Genomic DNA, 15,701 nt, shown 5'->3' with positions numbered 1-15,701 from the left:
GTCACGCGTCCAGCCTGCCGTTCCTTCAGAAGGCTCCACACGTGGTGCCTGGAACAGGGATCCAGCCCAGCTGTTGGCTCATCTAAAAGCAACACCTGCAAGGGTGAACAAGATCAGATCTCCATGTGTCCAAGCCGGCATTTCCATGTTTATGTCATTTCATTTCATGCTTTTGACGATCTTGCCCTAAGAATAAAATACATCCTCAAAATCAGCCATTTTTAGTGCTCTTTCTCTTATTACAATATTATAACCTTTTTAATTCAAAACACGATTTTCATTCACCTAGATTCCTCGATTCTTCCAGCAGCCAAGTGAGTTAGTAGGTCAGCAGACTTGGAAAGGTACAAGTATCTGCGTGCCAAGTCAGAATGCTAAGCTTCGTGTTAAAACAGTGTGTGTTGTGAGTGTAAATACAACCTATCCCTACCTGGGGATTCCCTAAAATTGCAATTCCAAGCGACAACTTTCTTTTTTGTCCCCCACTCAGAGTATCAGCACGGATGTCCTGAAGGTCGGTGAGGTCCATCATTGCCAGAACTTTCTGCACCTTGGCAAAATACAAAAACAAGAGCCTGATTTCCAGGTGTTTTAATTCCTTCATACATGGCTACACACAATACAGGAGAGTGTAACTTCAAGACTTTAAAATTATCTACTTTAAATGGATTTACTTAGAGATAAGTACCACAAATCTGAATCCTAACTCTTATTACGTGAGGATATGAAAGAATTGAAATAAAATCCTTCTCCCTTAAATTAGGGCTTTTCTCATTTCCACAGGACAAGGTGCTGGAGTTAATATTTTATAAAGAAAGCTCAAACTGTCCAAGATGCCATAAACTTGAGGTCAGTGACTGACCAGCACATACCAACCTCTTGCTCTACTTCCTTCTGCTGGATCCCCTTGATGTGAGCAAAAGTTCTCAGGTTTTCCTTCACCGTTAAGACTTCAAAATGCAAATTAAACTGAGGGCAAATCCCAACCATTGCCTGAATTCCTTCCATATCCTGTACTTCAGACACTTTGTAGTTGTATATCGTTGCAGAACCTGCACACAGGAATGAACGGCACAGATTTCACCCTGTACAGTACTCCCCACTTAGGGGGGGAAAACAGACTGTTTTGTGTTCATACCTCTGACGTTAATTCCAGCATTGTGGATGTTCCTCAAGTGTTTAAAAAAAAGGCAAAATAACTTGGTGTTGTCCAAAGCTTTAATACCACTCAAAAATATTTCAGAGCACCAAATACCTCCCTTAAGAGCTAAACCATATTTTCTATAGGTATGCAGCCCATGGAGAACATCAGGCCATGCAGATGGAGCAATGACCATCTGCGTGTGCTTGCACACGTGAGCGTATCCACACGGGATGCGTCAGCCCTGAAGGAGCAATCTGCACTGACAACGAGCCAGACTGAATGACCGAGGGAATACCGGGGTTGGTTTGCATCTTTGCCGCCTTACACTTGGAAAAAAACCAAACAGCAAATGTTTGTTTGAACAAATGCTTCTCCTCTTCAGCATTCAGGTCTGTCATCTTACCTGCTGAAGGCTTGGAAAATCCACTAAGCACATTTAAGAGAGCAGTTTTTCCAGATCCACTGTGACCAAGTAATGCAGTGATCTGCCCTTCATATATATTTAAAGACAAACCTAGAATAGAAATAGGATAACATTAGGATGGAAATTTGTTAGGAATAGACTTGTACCTGCAGCTTGCTGCCAAGTAGGACAGAGGAGTGACATTTCTTTTGAAGCTGAGAGGCAAAAACACAGCTCCAAAACCCTGGGTTGCATCTTCAGGGGTTAGGACTAAACTTAGTAAGGAACTTTCAGTCATGTTGTATTGAACTGAAGGAACAAGTGTATTAACTTCAATATTTAAAGAATTTTGACATCTGTTTTCTACGAAGTACATAACCTTTTATTTTAGCTTGGCTCACGAGAGAGTCTGCAGAAAAAGAGCTCATACCCTTTCCAACACACCAGATTTCAAGAGTTATTTCAAAGCAGCCAGACTTCACTACCTCATTTCCTTTAAAAAAAAAAGACTTATTTTGTATTTTTGTGGGTTGTTTGGGTTGGATATTTTTAACTCAATATAAGCCTTTGAAACCATATTGATATTTTCACCATCACTTGGAGTTCTTGTTAAACAAAGGCATTTAACAAATGCCAACTACTTGCATACCTGCGTTTGTAGCACTGTGCAAGTGCTTGGAGAAGGCGGCTCAGCCAGAGACAGCAGACTTGGCCCTGGCCAGCGACCAAAACAACGTTTTGTTTGCCCAGAAGTGTTTACATTTTGAGAGGGAGGTTTGAGAGGCGATTTTAGTAGTTGTTCACGGCTGCAAAACCCACTGCTTTTAAGGACCCTTCTGTTGTTGCAAAAAATAACAAGTAATTTTCCTGGAGTGAACAGGAAGATAACAACCTGATAGAAATTCGCCAGTAATACATCCCAGCAGAAATAACCATTGCATGATGCATTTTAACAGTGCTGGAGGCAGAATTAAATACATCCAGTATGTTTGAAAACAGTTTGGGTCCATACCTAGTGAAAAATGGAATTAAAAGAATTCCAAAATTTCTCTTACCCCTTAAAGCTTCAGTTTTCTTGTCCTTCTTCTTGTATACTTTTTTAATATTGTTTAGTCTGAAGGAAAGGTAAGCAAGCGATTACTATTTAATGTGACAATTTTGACATGTTTTCTCTGCCTCAAAGTAACCTTTGAAAACTATAGGAAAAATATTTCTCAACCTCCTCCCCAAACTGGTCCTGCTCATTACCAGCAGGGTTAGGATAATTCTGTCTGAAGGAATTGCTTTGTATAATTTGTCTTGTACACTTAAAAGCAGAATTAAATGTTGTGCTTTTCTAAAAGATGTTTAAAAGGTTTTCAAGTCAAACTCATTGAACACATAGTGAATGAAGCTGGAGGCCCTAGGGAATGAGATAACACGTGGTTATATAATTAAAAGCATGACCTAGCTCTTACTTTAGCAGATGTATATTTGCTTTCTAGCAATACGCAATGGGCAGCAACAGCAATGGGCCAAACTAGCCCTGTGAGGATTTAAATAACATTATTTTATGCAGCACACTCCACCAGCAATGTTCTTAAAGACGACGGTGAAAGGGAACAGACTCACTGCTGCTGCTCTGCAAAGAGTCAACTGTGGGGCAGCGCGTCAGTCCCTGGCACAGAGGAGGTACCAAAATATTCAAATCCAGCCCTGGAGCAGAATGAAGCACTGAACAACCCCTCTGGTTTCTCGTATTTGCCATTAACCTTAGCTATTTATGTTAGATGGTTCAGTCTATCACTCACCAGTGTAATATGGCTATGCTCTCCAGGGTCAAATAGAATGTGTAGCATTACTTTTCATGCCTGCAGGAGTCTTTACCTGATTGCTTCCTTCCCATCAAAGTCCGGAGGCATCGGCTCCGTGTTATTGCTGAGGATAGGATCGTGGCTGCTCTCACTGCAACCTCGCACCCCCACATACCCACTCTTGGGCTTGAACCAGTACGATGGTCTCAGAAAGAACAAAGGTGGATACGGTGCTCCGTACTTGCCTAGTTGAGAAAAAAAGGTGGCAAAATATCAACCCAAATATGCTACATGTCAGCTCAACTTTGATAAATGCCGTGTCCAGCCATCTCTTCCTAAACAGCTGCAGAACACAGCCTTTCAGTAGTGTGAAAGGCCTGGTGAGTTCTGCAAAGGGACCCACTCACCCACATCTGTAGGTGTGGAACAGTCACAGCTAAGACTTCACTGACCACCTCTTTGGTCCAGAAGTTAGAGGAAAATCTGGAAAACTCCTACAACATCCCTTTAAACCCAGCGATTCGGGCTGCTGGCAGAGATATAAAGGATCTCACTGCTGCAGGATTTATCGGGCCTTTTTTGGAGCCTGTTTTTCAGGCAGGGCTAAATGAGACAGCTACATGCACCCAGCTTCTGGGGAAAAAACCAGGATTCTTCCCAACCATTTTTTCCCAAGCAATACAGCAAATCCCGTTTTCAGCCCCTCACATTAACATGGGACGGCTCATTGCTGTTACGGTGCCGTTCCACAACCCAACCAGCTCCCTACCAGGACACCCTTTTTACTGCTCCACATGCATGACAGTTTTCTCAGCTCTATCCCACTTCTCTGGCATCTTTTCCTCTATGATGGGAGAGGGTAATAGAAGAAAAATACAAAAAAATTTGTATTCTTTCCCTCACATTCCTACTTACCAGGCAAAACCTTATCAAAGTAGACAGCCAAGAGCCAATACAAGAGACTGTCAAGGGTCAGGATGATGTATAAGTTAAAGAAAGGGTACAATTCTGGTGTAAAGGCTGGTCCATATTTTTCTAATTTCACCATCTAGAGGGAAAAAAAGCACATCAGATGCAATACTTTCCTTAGCCACAAACACTAAGTGCAAGCCACTGCTGTGTCATCATCATCTTTTTCACCAGAAACCCATGCCCACTTGTGATTGTGACACTGCTTCCAAGCAGGGCAACGCTTCATGATGACCACAAGTAGAAGTGCTTCAGTAAGCTGCATTCAAAATTGTGCAGAATCAGTTACTACACCAGAAGAGTGATGCACACAGTATTTGCAAAGGCAGCACTTTAAGATGTCACAGTTCTTGCAGATCTCGGTACCCACGAGACACATCCCACTGCTGCAATAATTTTCCAGAGATGGACATTTATTGTATATACAGAGCTGATAAAATTTATGATGCAGTTGAGCATGCAACTGTATTTCTTACGAATTAACGTGTACTTCCTGGAGTCAAGTTTTCTTTCTACAAAGGATCTAAGGCAAATTGGGTCATTAAGCAATGCAAATTATGCACGGCAGCTATTGTTATCTGGCAGAAGCCTGCAGCATGTTTGTTGTGGGCTGAAATTCTGTGATGTGCAGGCTTTATTTTGAACATACCTTTGAGATGCCGGCTGTAAAGGCAAAAGGACTGAAGAGATTAAAAATCCATTCCAAGGACGGTGGTAGTTTTTCAAACAAAGTCAAAAAGCCCAGTAATCCAAAGATGATGTGAAGGGCAAATCCCACAAAACTGGCAATATTTGGCTGCTTTAACAATGAGCTGAGCATGAAGCAGAAGTGAATCTGCAGCAGAGAAACCCAGTAATTAGCAGGATGCATTTCTGCTGGCAATTAAGGAAAAAAAGCAACATGAAAATCTAACAAAAACCATCAGAGACCCAGCTGAGTTTCAGTTGTCCCCTACAGACGCACATGGCACATCACAAGGCTTTGTGTCATCTAGCAGACGGCTCTGAAATTTAGGGCAGGTCTATAGGGGCAGACAGGTTGGACCCTTCTCTGCCTCCCGAGAAGGCAGCCCCAGCCCCAGGGCTACACTACACTAAAGAGGGGTGTTAGCCCCTCTCTCTATTCTGATTTTAAGTCAGAATCTCCCAAAATGTAATAGAGAAGTTCTTCTTTTCACACATAATGCCCAGCCCTAGAGTAGTCTGTAGTCTTTGAGCGTTAGACGCTTTGACTAGGAAATGAGGAAAATTGTGCATCATTTAAGAGCACAAAAGCAGACTTACAGATGCTATGCCATAGAAGAAATAAAAAAAAAATATTTCAAAAAAGTTGTAATCGTAGATGATTTCTCTAATCGTGATCAGTGTCAGCAGACTGGCCGTTACAGCAATGTAAATGGTGTACAGCAAGCTCCAGGATAACCTGCAAACGAAGGCACAGTTATTTTTGCCTCTGTACATGACAGCAGTTGCCGTGACATAGCCAATAAAACCCACACTCCAATTCAAATACTTCGTAATTCCAAATACACTCCCATTTACAGTTTCCAACGGGAAAGGTGCAAATATCCCTGTCTCGCACCTACCCAAATGTCTGCAGATGCAACGATGCCAGGATCCCTTATTCTTATGCTTTTCCTAATGATGTGTAATACTCATGCTCAGAAGGCTCTGGAGCCTGTTTGGATAGACCATATATCCCTCCTGTGCTTCCTCATTTTCAGTTTTCTCCAAAACTTGTTGTTTCTTCACTTTTTCTGTTCTCTGTGTATGTCCACCCATTTCCTGGAGGCAAGCGACACCTCAACACCAAGAACCTTGCCACACGCATCTCTGCTACATGCTCTTTCTCTTTTTTTTTGGTTTTTTTGGAGGTGTAGGGGAGGAGGCAGGCAGAAGGACAGCAGAGCAAAGTGTAACAAACAGCAGAAGAAATCCCGTATGGGAGCAAGGTGGTTGGAAACCAAGGTCCTCCAGCAAATGGCACGTTACAGATCAAAGCGGCAAAGGTTTTCCTTCAGCAATAAGCAAAACTTGGCTTCAGAGAGCCCAGGCGTATGGTTAAGCAATTGGGAATGACTGCTGCTGGGGTCCGGGGCGGTGACTGCTTCCAGTGTCCTCACACCTGCATCCATCCTGCAAGTTTATACACATCCTATACGCATAAGGTAACACAATCCCTGTGACTACACAGTTTGAGACTTACCAGAACGCGATATCTTGCAAACCCATAGCTCTCATTAACACCTTGAGCTTCTTTTTCTCTCCTATAACTTTCACTGATAAAAAGTACATATACGGGGAGAAGCACAGTAGAATGTAAACAATGAACCAAATATAATCCAGTTTATACACAGCTTTGATGAAGGGTGATTTCAGACGAACGCCGCTAATTGACTTAATCTCTTTCCAGACAGAATGGTTTGTTTTCACCTGAAGAGAAGAAATTAGCCATTAATTTGATTTTCTGTAATGAAGCAGCCAACACCAGAACAGGTTTTCATAAGCATTACAATTACTAGTTTGTCAATAACAATGTTAAATTTATAGGGGCAAATAAACTCAATATTTAGTATCTTTTTGTACTGCCATGTAATAAACACTAACGCTGCCTTGAACCCTGAGTGCCAACATGGCCTAAAAACCAGATGGAATAGAAATAAGATAGCAGTAGTGCAGAAATTACAGTGCAGTTAAAGGGCAGGAGCCTTACTGCTCTGTACTTGGAGCTGATGAAGTTTTAATGATGGAAAAGTTCATCACTGTAAAATACAGTTGGGTCCATATTGAATACTTCACTTCTATTTTTCAAAATGGTCATTTCCTTTGTAAAAAAAAAAAAACAAACAAACAAACAAAAAACTCAAAGACAAGACAAAAGTTTTGGCAATAGCGTTTCTATCAATTTTACTTTGATTTTTCATGTAGACTCACGAATTTAAAAAAATGAAAGGAGGAGGGGGGAAGATAAGAGAAACTGTGGCAGCACACAGACACAAATGGAAAGTCAGCCTGTCAGCCACAGCCCAGTGTGATTCCATGGGTGGGTTCTGATTGCTAATTTTCAGCATAAGACAAGAAATCTCTTGCACCCAAATGAAAGAGGCAATTTGCCAGGATGATCAAACATTCTTCTACTTTTTGAGTCATGGTATGTATTTTGAAAGTTAACAATCACAGAAAATCACTGGGTTGTTTGGGGTTTTGGGGGTTTCAGTGTTGGGGTATCTATCTGTTCGCAGATAACTCTGGCAAGAACAAGCCCCATATTTTCCATCATGACCATACTTACTTCTATGACCGCTGCATCAATGCTGGACTGCACTGATAGGAAACCTGCATACCAGTACAACGGGACTTTGCAGCTACTTGATGAAAAATTGGAGCAGGTATCTGTGGGAAAGAGAAAAAAGAAGAATTTGATTTTGACTTGTGTAGGCAGAATAAATAACCTCTCCATCATTTCCATTTTCCAAGACCTGTTCTTAGCAAAATACTTTCTTTTTGGCCCATCGACTGATGAACCCACTTGGGTTTTTTTATCTGATAATAAGCTTACTTTTTGCTTCAGATAGTTTACCACTTTTAGTCCGCAAATTGGGATGAATTTGGTCAAATAAGAAGTAATGTGGACAAATGTGTGCACCGGTTTATGTTTTAAATATACGTCCATGCACTACATGTCAGAAGCGCATTAGTGCAAGCATGATGCTCGTTTTCAGGGCATGATTTGATGTTATAAGACATGGAAGGGAGAGGGACAACAACAATAACGTGTATGTGTTCTTAAAATATTTTTCTCAGGTGTTTCTTTCCTTCTAAGTGAACAAAACCTCAAATTCTAATTAATATCTTTCTTGAAGCATGTAACACATACAGGCTTGATCCCTTCTGAGTGACATGACAGCACAGAGATCCACCTAAGCAGTTTTAAATTGCAAAATAAGTTCTCTGGTTTCATTAATTTTGTTACCGATGTGTTCAAAGTCATCACTGGGAGACACCACACTATAGCTTTGAAATCTGAGACAGTAGGAGAAGTCATCCTTAAAAACAACACCGATAATGTCTTCTGAAATTCCTCTTGTTTCCAGTTTTTTCTCATTTTCCACCTCTTCTATTACTACACCTGTGATTGAGAGAGAGAAAAAAAAATAATAAAACCACCACAGCAGAAACTTCGATTGGAGATGCAACAGCATGAAAATGGCCATCAGCCACAATCTGTGCCCTCAGAAACTGCGATACCAAATCCTTTTCTCACCCCCACCTCAGTGAGGGCTGTGTCGGGGCGGGTTGAGGCATGGCAGCTGTAACAAGGATTTAAGAGCAGCGTTACCCGTCATTGCGGAATCCGCAGCCACTTTGCTCATTATTGTCCTGGTGGTGTTTGTGACGGGGGTGTACGCGAGTGTGACTCCCGTGGCGTTAAAGGCTGGATCATCTAGTCGTCCGAGGAAGTCATAAGGGATTTCTTGCTGCGGGAAGTGGAATATCATATTTGATGATGCTTGTACGATTAAGAGAAAAACCACCGATGTGATCAATTCCTAGACGAAGGGAAGGAAATGCAAAAGTGAGTGGCAGCACAGTGACTTGGAGGTTGGGTACTGTGGGAGGTGCCTTCAAGGACCCTTCTCATCCAGCGTGGATCTGACTGCACGGTCTGGCTCCTCCAGCCATGAATGCCTGCCTTCTGTCATTGAGGAAGAGCTATTTCACAGGTGAAATGATTTTCAAGTATGAGGCACATTCCAAGTGAAAAATATGTTTTGTTAGTACTGGAGCCAACAAGGTCTGCTGACAGTTCTACACCGGTCATCATGAATTGGACATTGTGTTCCTCTGGAGCGTGCAGAAATGGGATCAACAACCACAAACAACAAGTCAGCTTTGTAACAAGCCCTTATTGTGCCATGATGTTGCAGTGTCAGGGGAGGAAGTGTAACTGCTGACATTTTCCAGAGAAACTGGAAAGCTGAGGCTTCTCATATATCACCTAGTAGTATAAAGGCAATGAAATGTAAAAATACTTTGTAGTGGAAATCCTAACTTCCCTTTGGAAGAACCAATACTTGCCTGAAAACTTTCTGTCTTCCTCCTCCACACCAAAAGAATATTTTTCCATAGGAGAGCACAGGTTTGCTGAAATATTTTTGAGGCTCTCTTGAATATCCCCTGCATTTTCCCAGCTAGGAGGAGAAATAGATTAATATAAATTGGAATAAAACAGATCACTGGACATTCATATATATTTACTCAGGTAAACACCACTTCAGAGGAAGCCAATAACATGCCAAAAGTTAAGAGCTTTTTCTCCCTTTCACAATTTGGACAACCAAGGAGAGGTTTGAAGGACACAGCCCACGACCACGCAAGGAAACAGAGAGCTGAGTTGGACACGTGCACAGATTCATCCTTCTTCATCCCAAAGAGGCTCTGTAGAAGGAGGCATTCAACTTCCTTTTTTCTTATGCTGCTATTCAAAATCCGCGCAGCAGCACTGTCAAGTCCGGCTCCTGGGCGCAGTAGCTCTGGTTTACGTTGCACACACAGTGGAACCTCAGATCCTGCATTCCTTGCAGTCAATTTTTGTCCTGCCCTGGACATGCGGTTTGTTGGCAAACCGCTGCCCTTCTGCTCTAGATCCTGTAAGCAGACCCTAAAACATCCCCATGACATGCGTGCCTTCTCCCCACACTGTCTATAGGGGGCAGGCAGCTGCCACCCGCGAGGTGACTAGACACCAAAAGTAGCCTAAAATAGATGCTGGCCCCCTCTCCCTTAAGCAGTCTGTTAAGAGACCAATTTGCCTAATTTTCACCAAAATGCTAATACAATGCATTGCAGCTCTAGTACAGCTAGAGCAGGGCAGCATTAAGAAAACACCAATGTCTTTCTTTATATCCTCCTAAATACTCAGCAGGGAATATTTATTGGGGGATATTTTTATGGGGAATATTTATTTCAGCTCAAACTTCGATCATGTGGCCAAGCAGCAAATATCCTGTGCAAGAAAGTGGGGAGGTTTAGATTAGATATCAGGAAGAAATTCTTCCCAGAGAGGGTGGGGAGCACTGGGACAGGTTCCCAGAGAAGCTGTGGATGTCCCATCCCTGGGAGTGTCCAAGGCCAGGCTGGATGAGGCTTGGAGCAACCTGGGCTATGGAAGGTGTCCCTGCCCATGGCAGGGGGGTTGGGACTGGGGGGGCTTTAAGGTCCCTTCCAACCCAAAACATTCCGTGATTCTAAAATTACTGAAAGCAGACAAAGTTATAATACAAAAAATATGATACCTAAAGGTTGCTGTCATTAATAGGTTTGTTGTGAAAGAACAGCAGTTTTAGAGTGAGTGGCTTCTTGACCTTCCCAGGAGAAGAGCAGGGCAGGGAACCTCACAACATGTTTTTGTATTTTAATCCTTTAAAATGGCTGAAACCAAAAATCAAAGCAACCTCAAACGCATTGTGCGCTTTTCCCCTTGGACATGATTTCCTGATTTCGCGTATTGGGCAGCTGGAGTTAATAAACGGTTCTACTACACTGTTCTCTTCATTGTTTGTTTTTGGAAGAATTAAATATTTGTGTACTCCAGGGGCGAGGGATCCAGAATCCCTGTTTACCCTCTGACTGTTAGCACAAGGCTTATCTCCTCAGCTTTCCCTGCCCGGAGCTTTCTCCCGTGCTTCCCCATCGCAACATACAATGGAGGTTAAAGGCAATTAGGAAGGGATTTCTAGGAAGTGCTACTTTTTTTGCCCAGGGCTGTATTTCAGTCGCTGTGAACTGAAAGCAGCAGCCTAGCCTGGGATGTTGGGGCAGTAAACAAAAGGTTCACGCTGGAGTATTTGGATAACGTGGAAAACATGATGATTTTAACCTCGGCAAGAAATAAAGTACCACAAAGCCGCTTGCTCACCTCCCCCCTCCTCCAATGGAGGAGGAAAATCGGAGGAGAAGAAAAGGAAGTTTGTGAATTGAGATAAGAACTATTTAATAATTTAATATAAATTGCTATTATAGTGATGCTAATGATATTAACAATACTACTACTACTAATTAATTAAAATAATAGAAAATAGAACATATGACACAGTTGCTCACCACCTGCTGACTGATGCACAGCCAGGGCCAGAGTAGCAAGAGGCAGAGCCGGGGAGCCCGAGAGTGATCGCAGCAGAGTCCAAGTGAGCCCCACGAGTGACGGCACAGCCGGGAAAGCCAACCGACCCACCAACTCACTCACCAATAAATGAGCTAAAGCACGACCAAACGAGCTAAAGGAACAAGCAAGCTGTGGCATGACAAGCCGTGGAATGAAATACCCCTTGGGTCAGCTCTCTGAACGGTGTGTTCCCCACACTGCGTGTAGTGAGAAAGTTGGGGACACAGCTGCAGTATCAGATGCTGAAAAGTCCTTGAATTGGTGCAAGCACTCCTTAGCACCATCTAAAATCACCTTATCAGTACTCTTCTCAGGGCAAACCCAAAACATAGCTTCATACCAGCTACAGTGAAGAAAATCCACTCTGCCCTGACTAAAACCAACACAGGTGGTCTTGTAAAAACTGCACTGCATCACTACAGATGTAACAAATATTTCATTGCAAAAATGATGGTGCAAATCTAAGACTTTTTAGAAAATTCCAACTAAATAACTGCCAGTTTTAATCTTATTGTCTTTGGAGCAAGAAGCAAATACCCCTAGAAGGTGAAATAAGGACGTCCAACAAATGATGCTGCCTACAAATGTTGCAACCACTTCACCAGGAAGAATGTCCATTAGATATTGGAAGACACAAAATGTAAGCAGGAGAGACACCCTGACAAGACCTCAGCTTCAAAACTTCACATTCAGAACAAACAAACATCAGAAATTTATTTGAAGGTAACAGTGTTTGAGACGCCTTAAGCCACTAAGAGCATCACTTGTAAAACTGGATGCCTCTGGAAGCATTTCCCTTGCAAGGGCTCAGTAAATGCACCCGAACTCCCTGCTCTCCAGGAGCAAGTGCACTCTCTAGGCGCAGCTTTTACTGGGAGCTCGGGTCTAGCTCTGCTCTACCGAAGGGTGTCCCAGGAACGCACATCCCATACAACCCAATTTCATTTATTTACCATCTCAGGAGTTTCATATTTGGCACCTCCTCAGACCATTTACTTTCCTCTAATAAAAACAGGGCATATTGTGACTAACTCCTCAAAGCAAGTTGCTCTCCAGCAGTGCTGGCAGGAACTTCTCGATGCTGGCTACGAAGCAAGCAATGTGCGGTGCATCTCGTGCTTCCCAGCGGAGCCGCCAGCTTTCCGGGGGCCAATGATTAATCCCTACGCGTGGGGAGTGCAGAGGTGAATGTGCTCTCCATACCCCTCTGTTTGCCAGTTATTGCAAACACAAACCCCTGCATCTGGCCGCTACGCAGCCCTGTCTTTATCTCCTGATAAATACGAGACAGATTTGTACTGACTCTACTACTGTGTGTTCAAAAACACACTGTTTTGAAACAGGCTTTTCTTCCTACTCTCAACTTGAAAAAAATAGCTCTAAGCTTACCCTGTATCGAAGTACAACATTAATTCATGCAGAGAATTGGGCATTGGGGGGTCTGTGTTTTTATGAGCCTTTTTTGGTGATAGCAAGGCTGGAATCGAGATTGTCAGCTGGGGCAACCCAGCGCGTAACCTGTGTCTCTTCACCTAGAGCCAAAGTACATCAGTGGCGAGAAGCAAAATCCACGCACGCCCAGAAAAGCAGAATATTTTTGCTCTTTTGCCTCCAACACTTTTGATATGAAGCTCAGTGTCAGAGAACAGAGCTCCAAAGCACAGCACTTAGGCATTCAGCATAATGCTGTATTAAAATAATAAGGAAAAATTAATCACCAAACACAACCCCTGCAAGAAAACGCCCTAGGTATCATTTTTCCCTTAACAAAAGAGAATTATGAAACTCCTTACCTGATAACGTGTTTTCCATTAGCAACGTGTCTCCTTCAGCTCTGAGATGTCTGGGCTCTTCGCCTCTTTGCAGTCCTGGAGAAGGTTCAACGCCGTAGCACAGCCCCATGGCCATGCCCCTCTCCAGCCTGACGTCAGAGCCCGGTCCCGGCGGTGCAAACCTTCTCCACGCTTCTGGAGCAACGACCCAACCGGGTGCAATACCTACAACCAGCTGGCCTAGAGCTTGCAGAGATTAACACCACGGTTTGCAGTGTTTAATTTGACATGCGCATCGTCTGCGAGGTAACAGCACGTTTCTACCAGGCTTACAAGTCCCGGGGAGAGCTGCCTGCCCTGAGACGGGGCACGTGCGAGCTCCAAATCAGCGGCAAAGCAACCTCGTCCCCGCTGGAGCTTCTCTGGAGGGAAACCTCACCGCCGTCTCTCCATCTTGCTCAGAGCCCGAGTCAGCGAGCGCTCCGTCCTCTGCAGAGGCGAATCCTGCATCCGAGGACCAATGGGATTTTTATTTCTTGTTTCTTTTCCCCAACTTTGTTTTTAATTTTTTTTTTTTAGTTTCCACTCCTTTTAATTGCTTTTCCAGCAGCTGTCACACAGCTGGAATCAGGATGGAGTTAGTTGTGTTTTGCTTTTTAAAATAGCTTTCCAATGGATCTGCATTCAAAACAGGGAGGTGAGGAAATCAGATAAGCCAGGAAATCCAAACGAGTTGGAAGGGTGTACAGCCACACGACAGTTCAAGTAGTTAAAGGAATTTGGCTGTCCTGGAACTTCAACAGCTTGAGGCCTCTGCATCTGATCTGCAGAGCTGACTAAAACCACAAACGCTGTCTGGTTGTTGCTTAACAAAAGGCCGTAGCTCTTCTGCAGCTGCCGATTTACTCATTTTCAAGGAATGAGCTCATTTAGGAGAGGAGCAGAGCGTTTTCCTCCGTCCCTTCCTATTAGGCAACAAGTAAGAAATGGGGAAGGTTACTCATAGATGCAAAAAAGCACCTCTGAGGTACACTTCACGAAAAAGGTACGTTTCTGACCCATACCCTGTGCCATAGCGTGCTGGCAGTTCCTGTGCAGCGTGGAGCCCTGACATGCCTGCACACTACCCACAGAAAACGCATTTTAACATGAAAATGGTACCTGCTCCGTGCGTTCCTTGGAGTTTCCCATCCTGTGTACGGGGTGCTGCTTCTGGCTCTGCTGCCGACGTGGGACCCCAGCCCAAGGCAATCCACTGGGGCTTCACTGGAAAGCAGCTAGAAAGCACACTGCAGCTCAAAACAGCATCAATTAAAGCTCCAGGCAGTTGCTCCCCAGGACCAGCCCTTACACCTACCAGGAGGAGGAGAGGGGCTGCGAGTGGAGCCAGCATCCCCCGAGGGGGACACGAAGCAATGCATTTCAGGACAAAGACCTGAAAGCTCCAGGAACACTCTTACCATTCAGCATCCCACACTAGGGACTTTCTGAAGATCTCTTAAAGGAAGAATTACAAGGGAATGGATTAATTTTAGAGCTTTAAATAAAGATAAAAGTATGCTGCCCTTAACACATCACTAAAGAAAACCTAGTATCAGAACACAGGAATTTTCACCACGTTCAGATCCAATTTCTTTGGGGTTATTTTCCTCCCTGTAGCTGACCCGCAGGGCTGGAGGTGGACCTCCTTCTCCTTGGCAGTGGGTCACACCAGGAGCTGGCAGCCCCCCGCAGCCCCCGAGGAGGCAAGCAGCGTCCTTCATCCCTGCACACCACGGTTTTGTGTTCCAGCTTCAGCCACAGCGCCCACCAGCAGCCCTTCACCCCTCGCGCCGGAGCGAGGACCCATCCAGCCACCCAGCGAGTTCCTCTTGGGCACGGATCCAACCAGAAAAAAACGAGTTATTTTTTTCCGTGGGGTTAATTTGCAAGTGGACGAAGGTTGATTCATCCCTGCAGATGCATGATTCAGCGTGCCAGGAGCATGCAGCTGCTGCCGGGTCACTTCTAGCCTGAAGTGGGCGGTCGAATCCCAAGTGTTGCAATACTGCAATTCCCTCAAGTCAATTAAAAATATGCAATTACTGAAGCCTGACAGTGGGGCATGCCAAGAGCTGGGCCCCCCCCATGCTCTACCCAACCCTCACCTGCACACCCAGTGTGGTCCAGGGAACAGCCAAGCCTATTGAAAACAGACCCCTTACTTCCAGCCCGGCAAAGCACACGCATGATAGAAACAGCAGCGTTTAACAATTCAATCCATCTTTATTTTGGTAGTACTTTCTGCTGGAAAAAGAAAGACCTCAACTTTACAAATACAGGAAAGTGGTAAAAGAAAGACGTGTATAGGGTAAACGGCAAATGATTCAAAGTGCACTCAGGAGGAGCGTTACACACGTGTCACCTTCAGACCCGATCCGTCCCTGCTACCAGCGTACGGGATGTCGGCTACGTA

General features: G+C 44.0%; 1 pseudogene; it reads right to left on the bottom strand.

Moving 5' to 3' along the window:
• The window catches only part of LOC104508299, a 26,680-nt pseudogene extending 13,298 nt beyond the window's left edge, over positions 1-13,382 (bottom strand).
• Positions 13,383-15,701: the final 2,319 nt, after the last annotated feature.

Source organism: Eurypyga helias, unplaced genomic scaffold, assembly GCF_000690775.1.
Source record: "Eurypyga helias isolate BGI_N326 unplaced genomic scaffold, ASM69077v1 scaffold21824, whole genome shotgun sequence".
Classification (NCBI taxonomy): domain Eukaryota; kingdom Metazoa; phylum Chordata; class Aves; order Eurypygiformes; family Eurypygidae; genus Eurypyga; species Eurypyga helias.
This window is presented reverse-complemented; position numbering and strand designations above follow the sequence as displayed.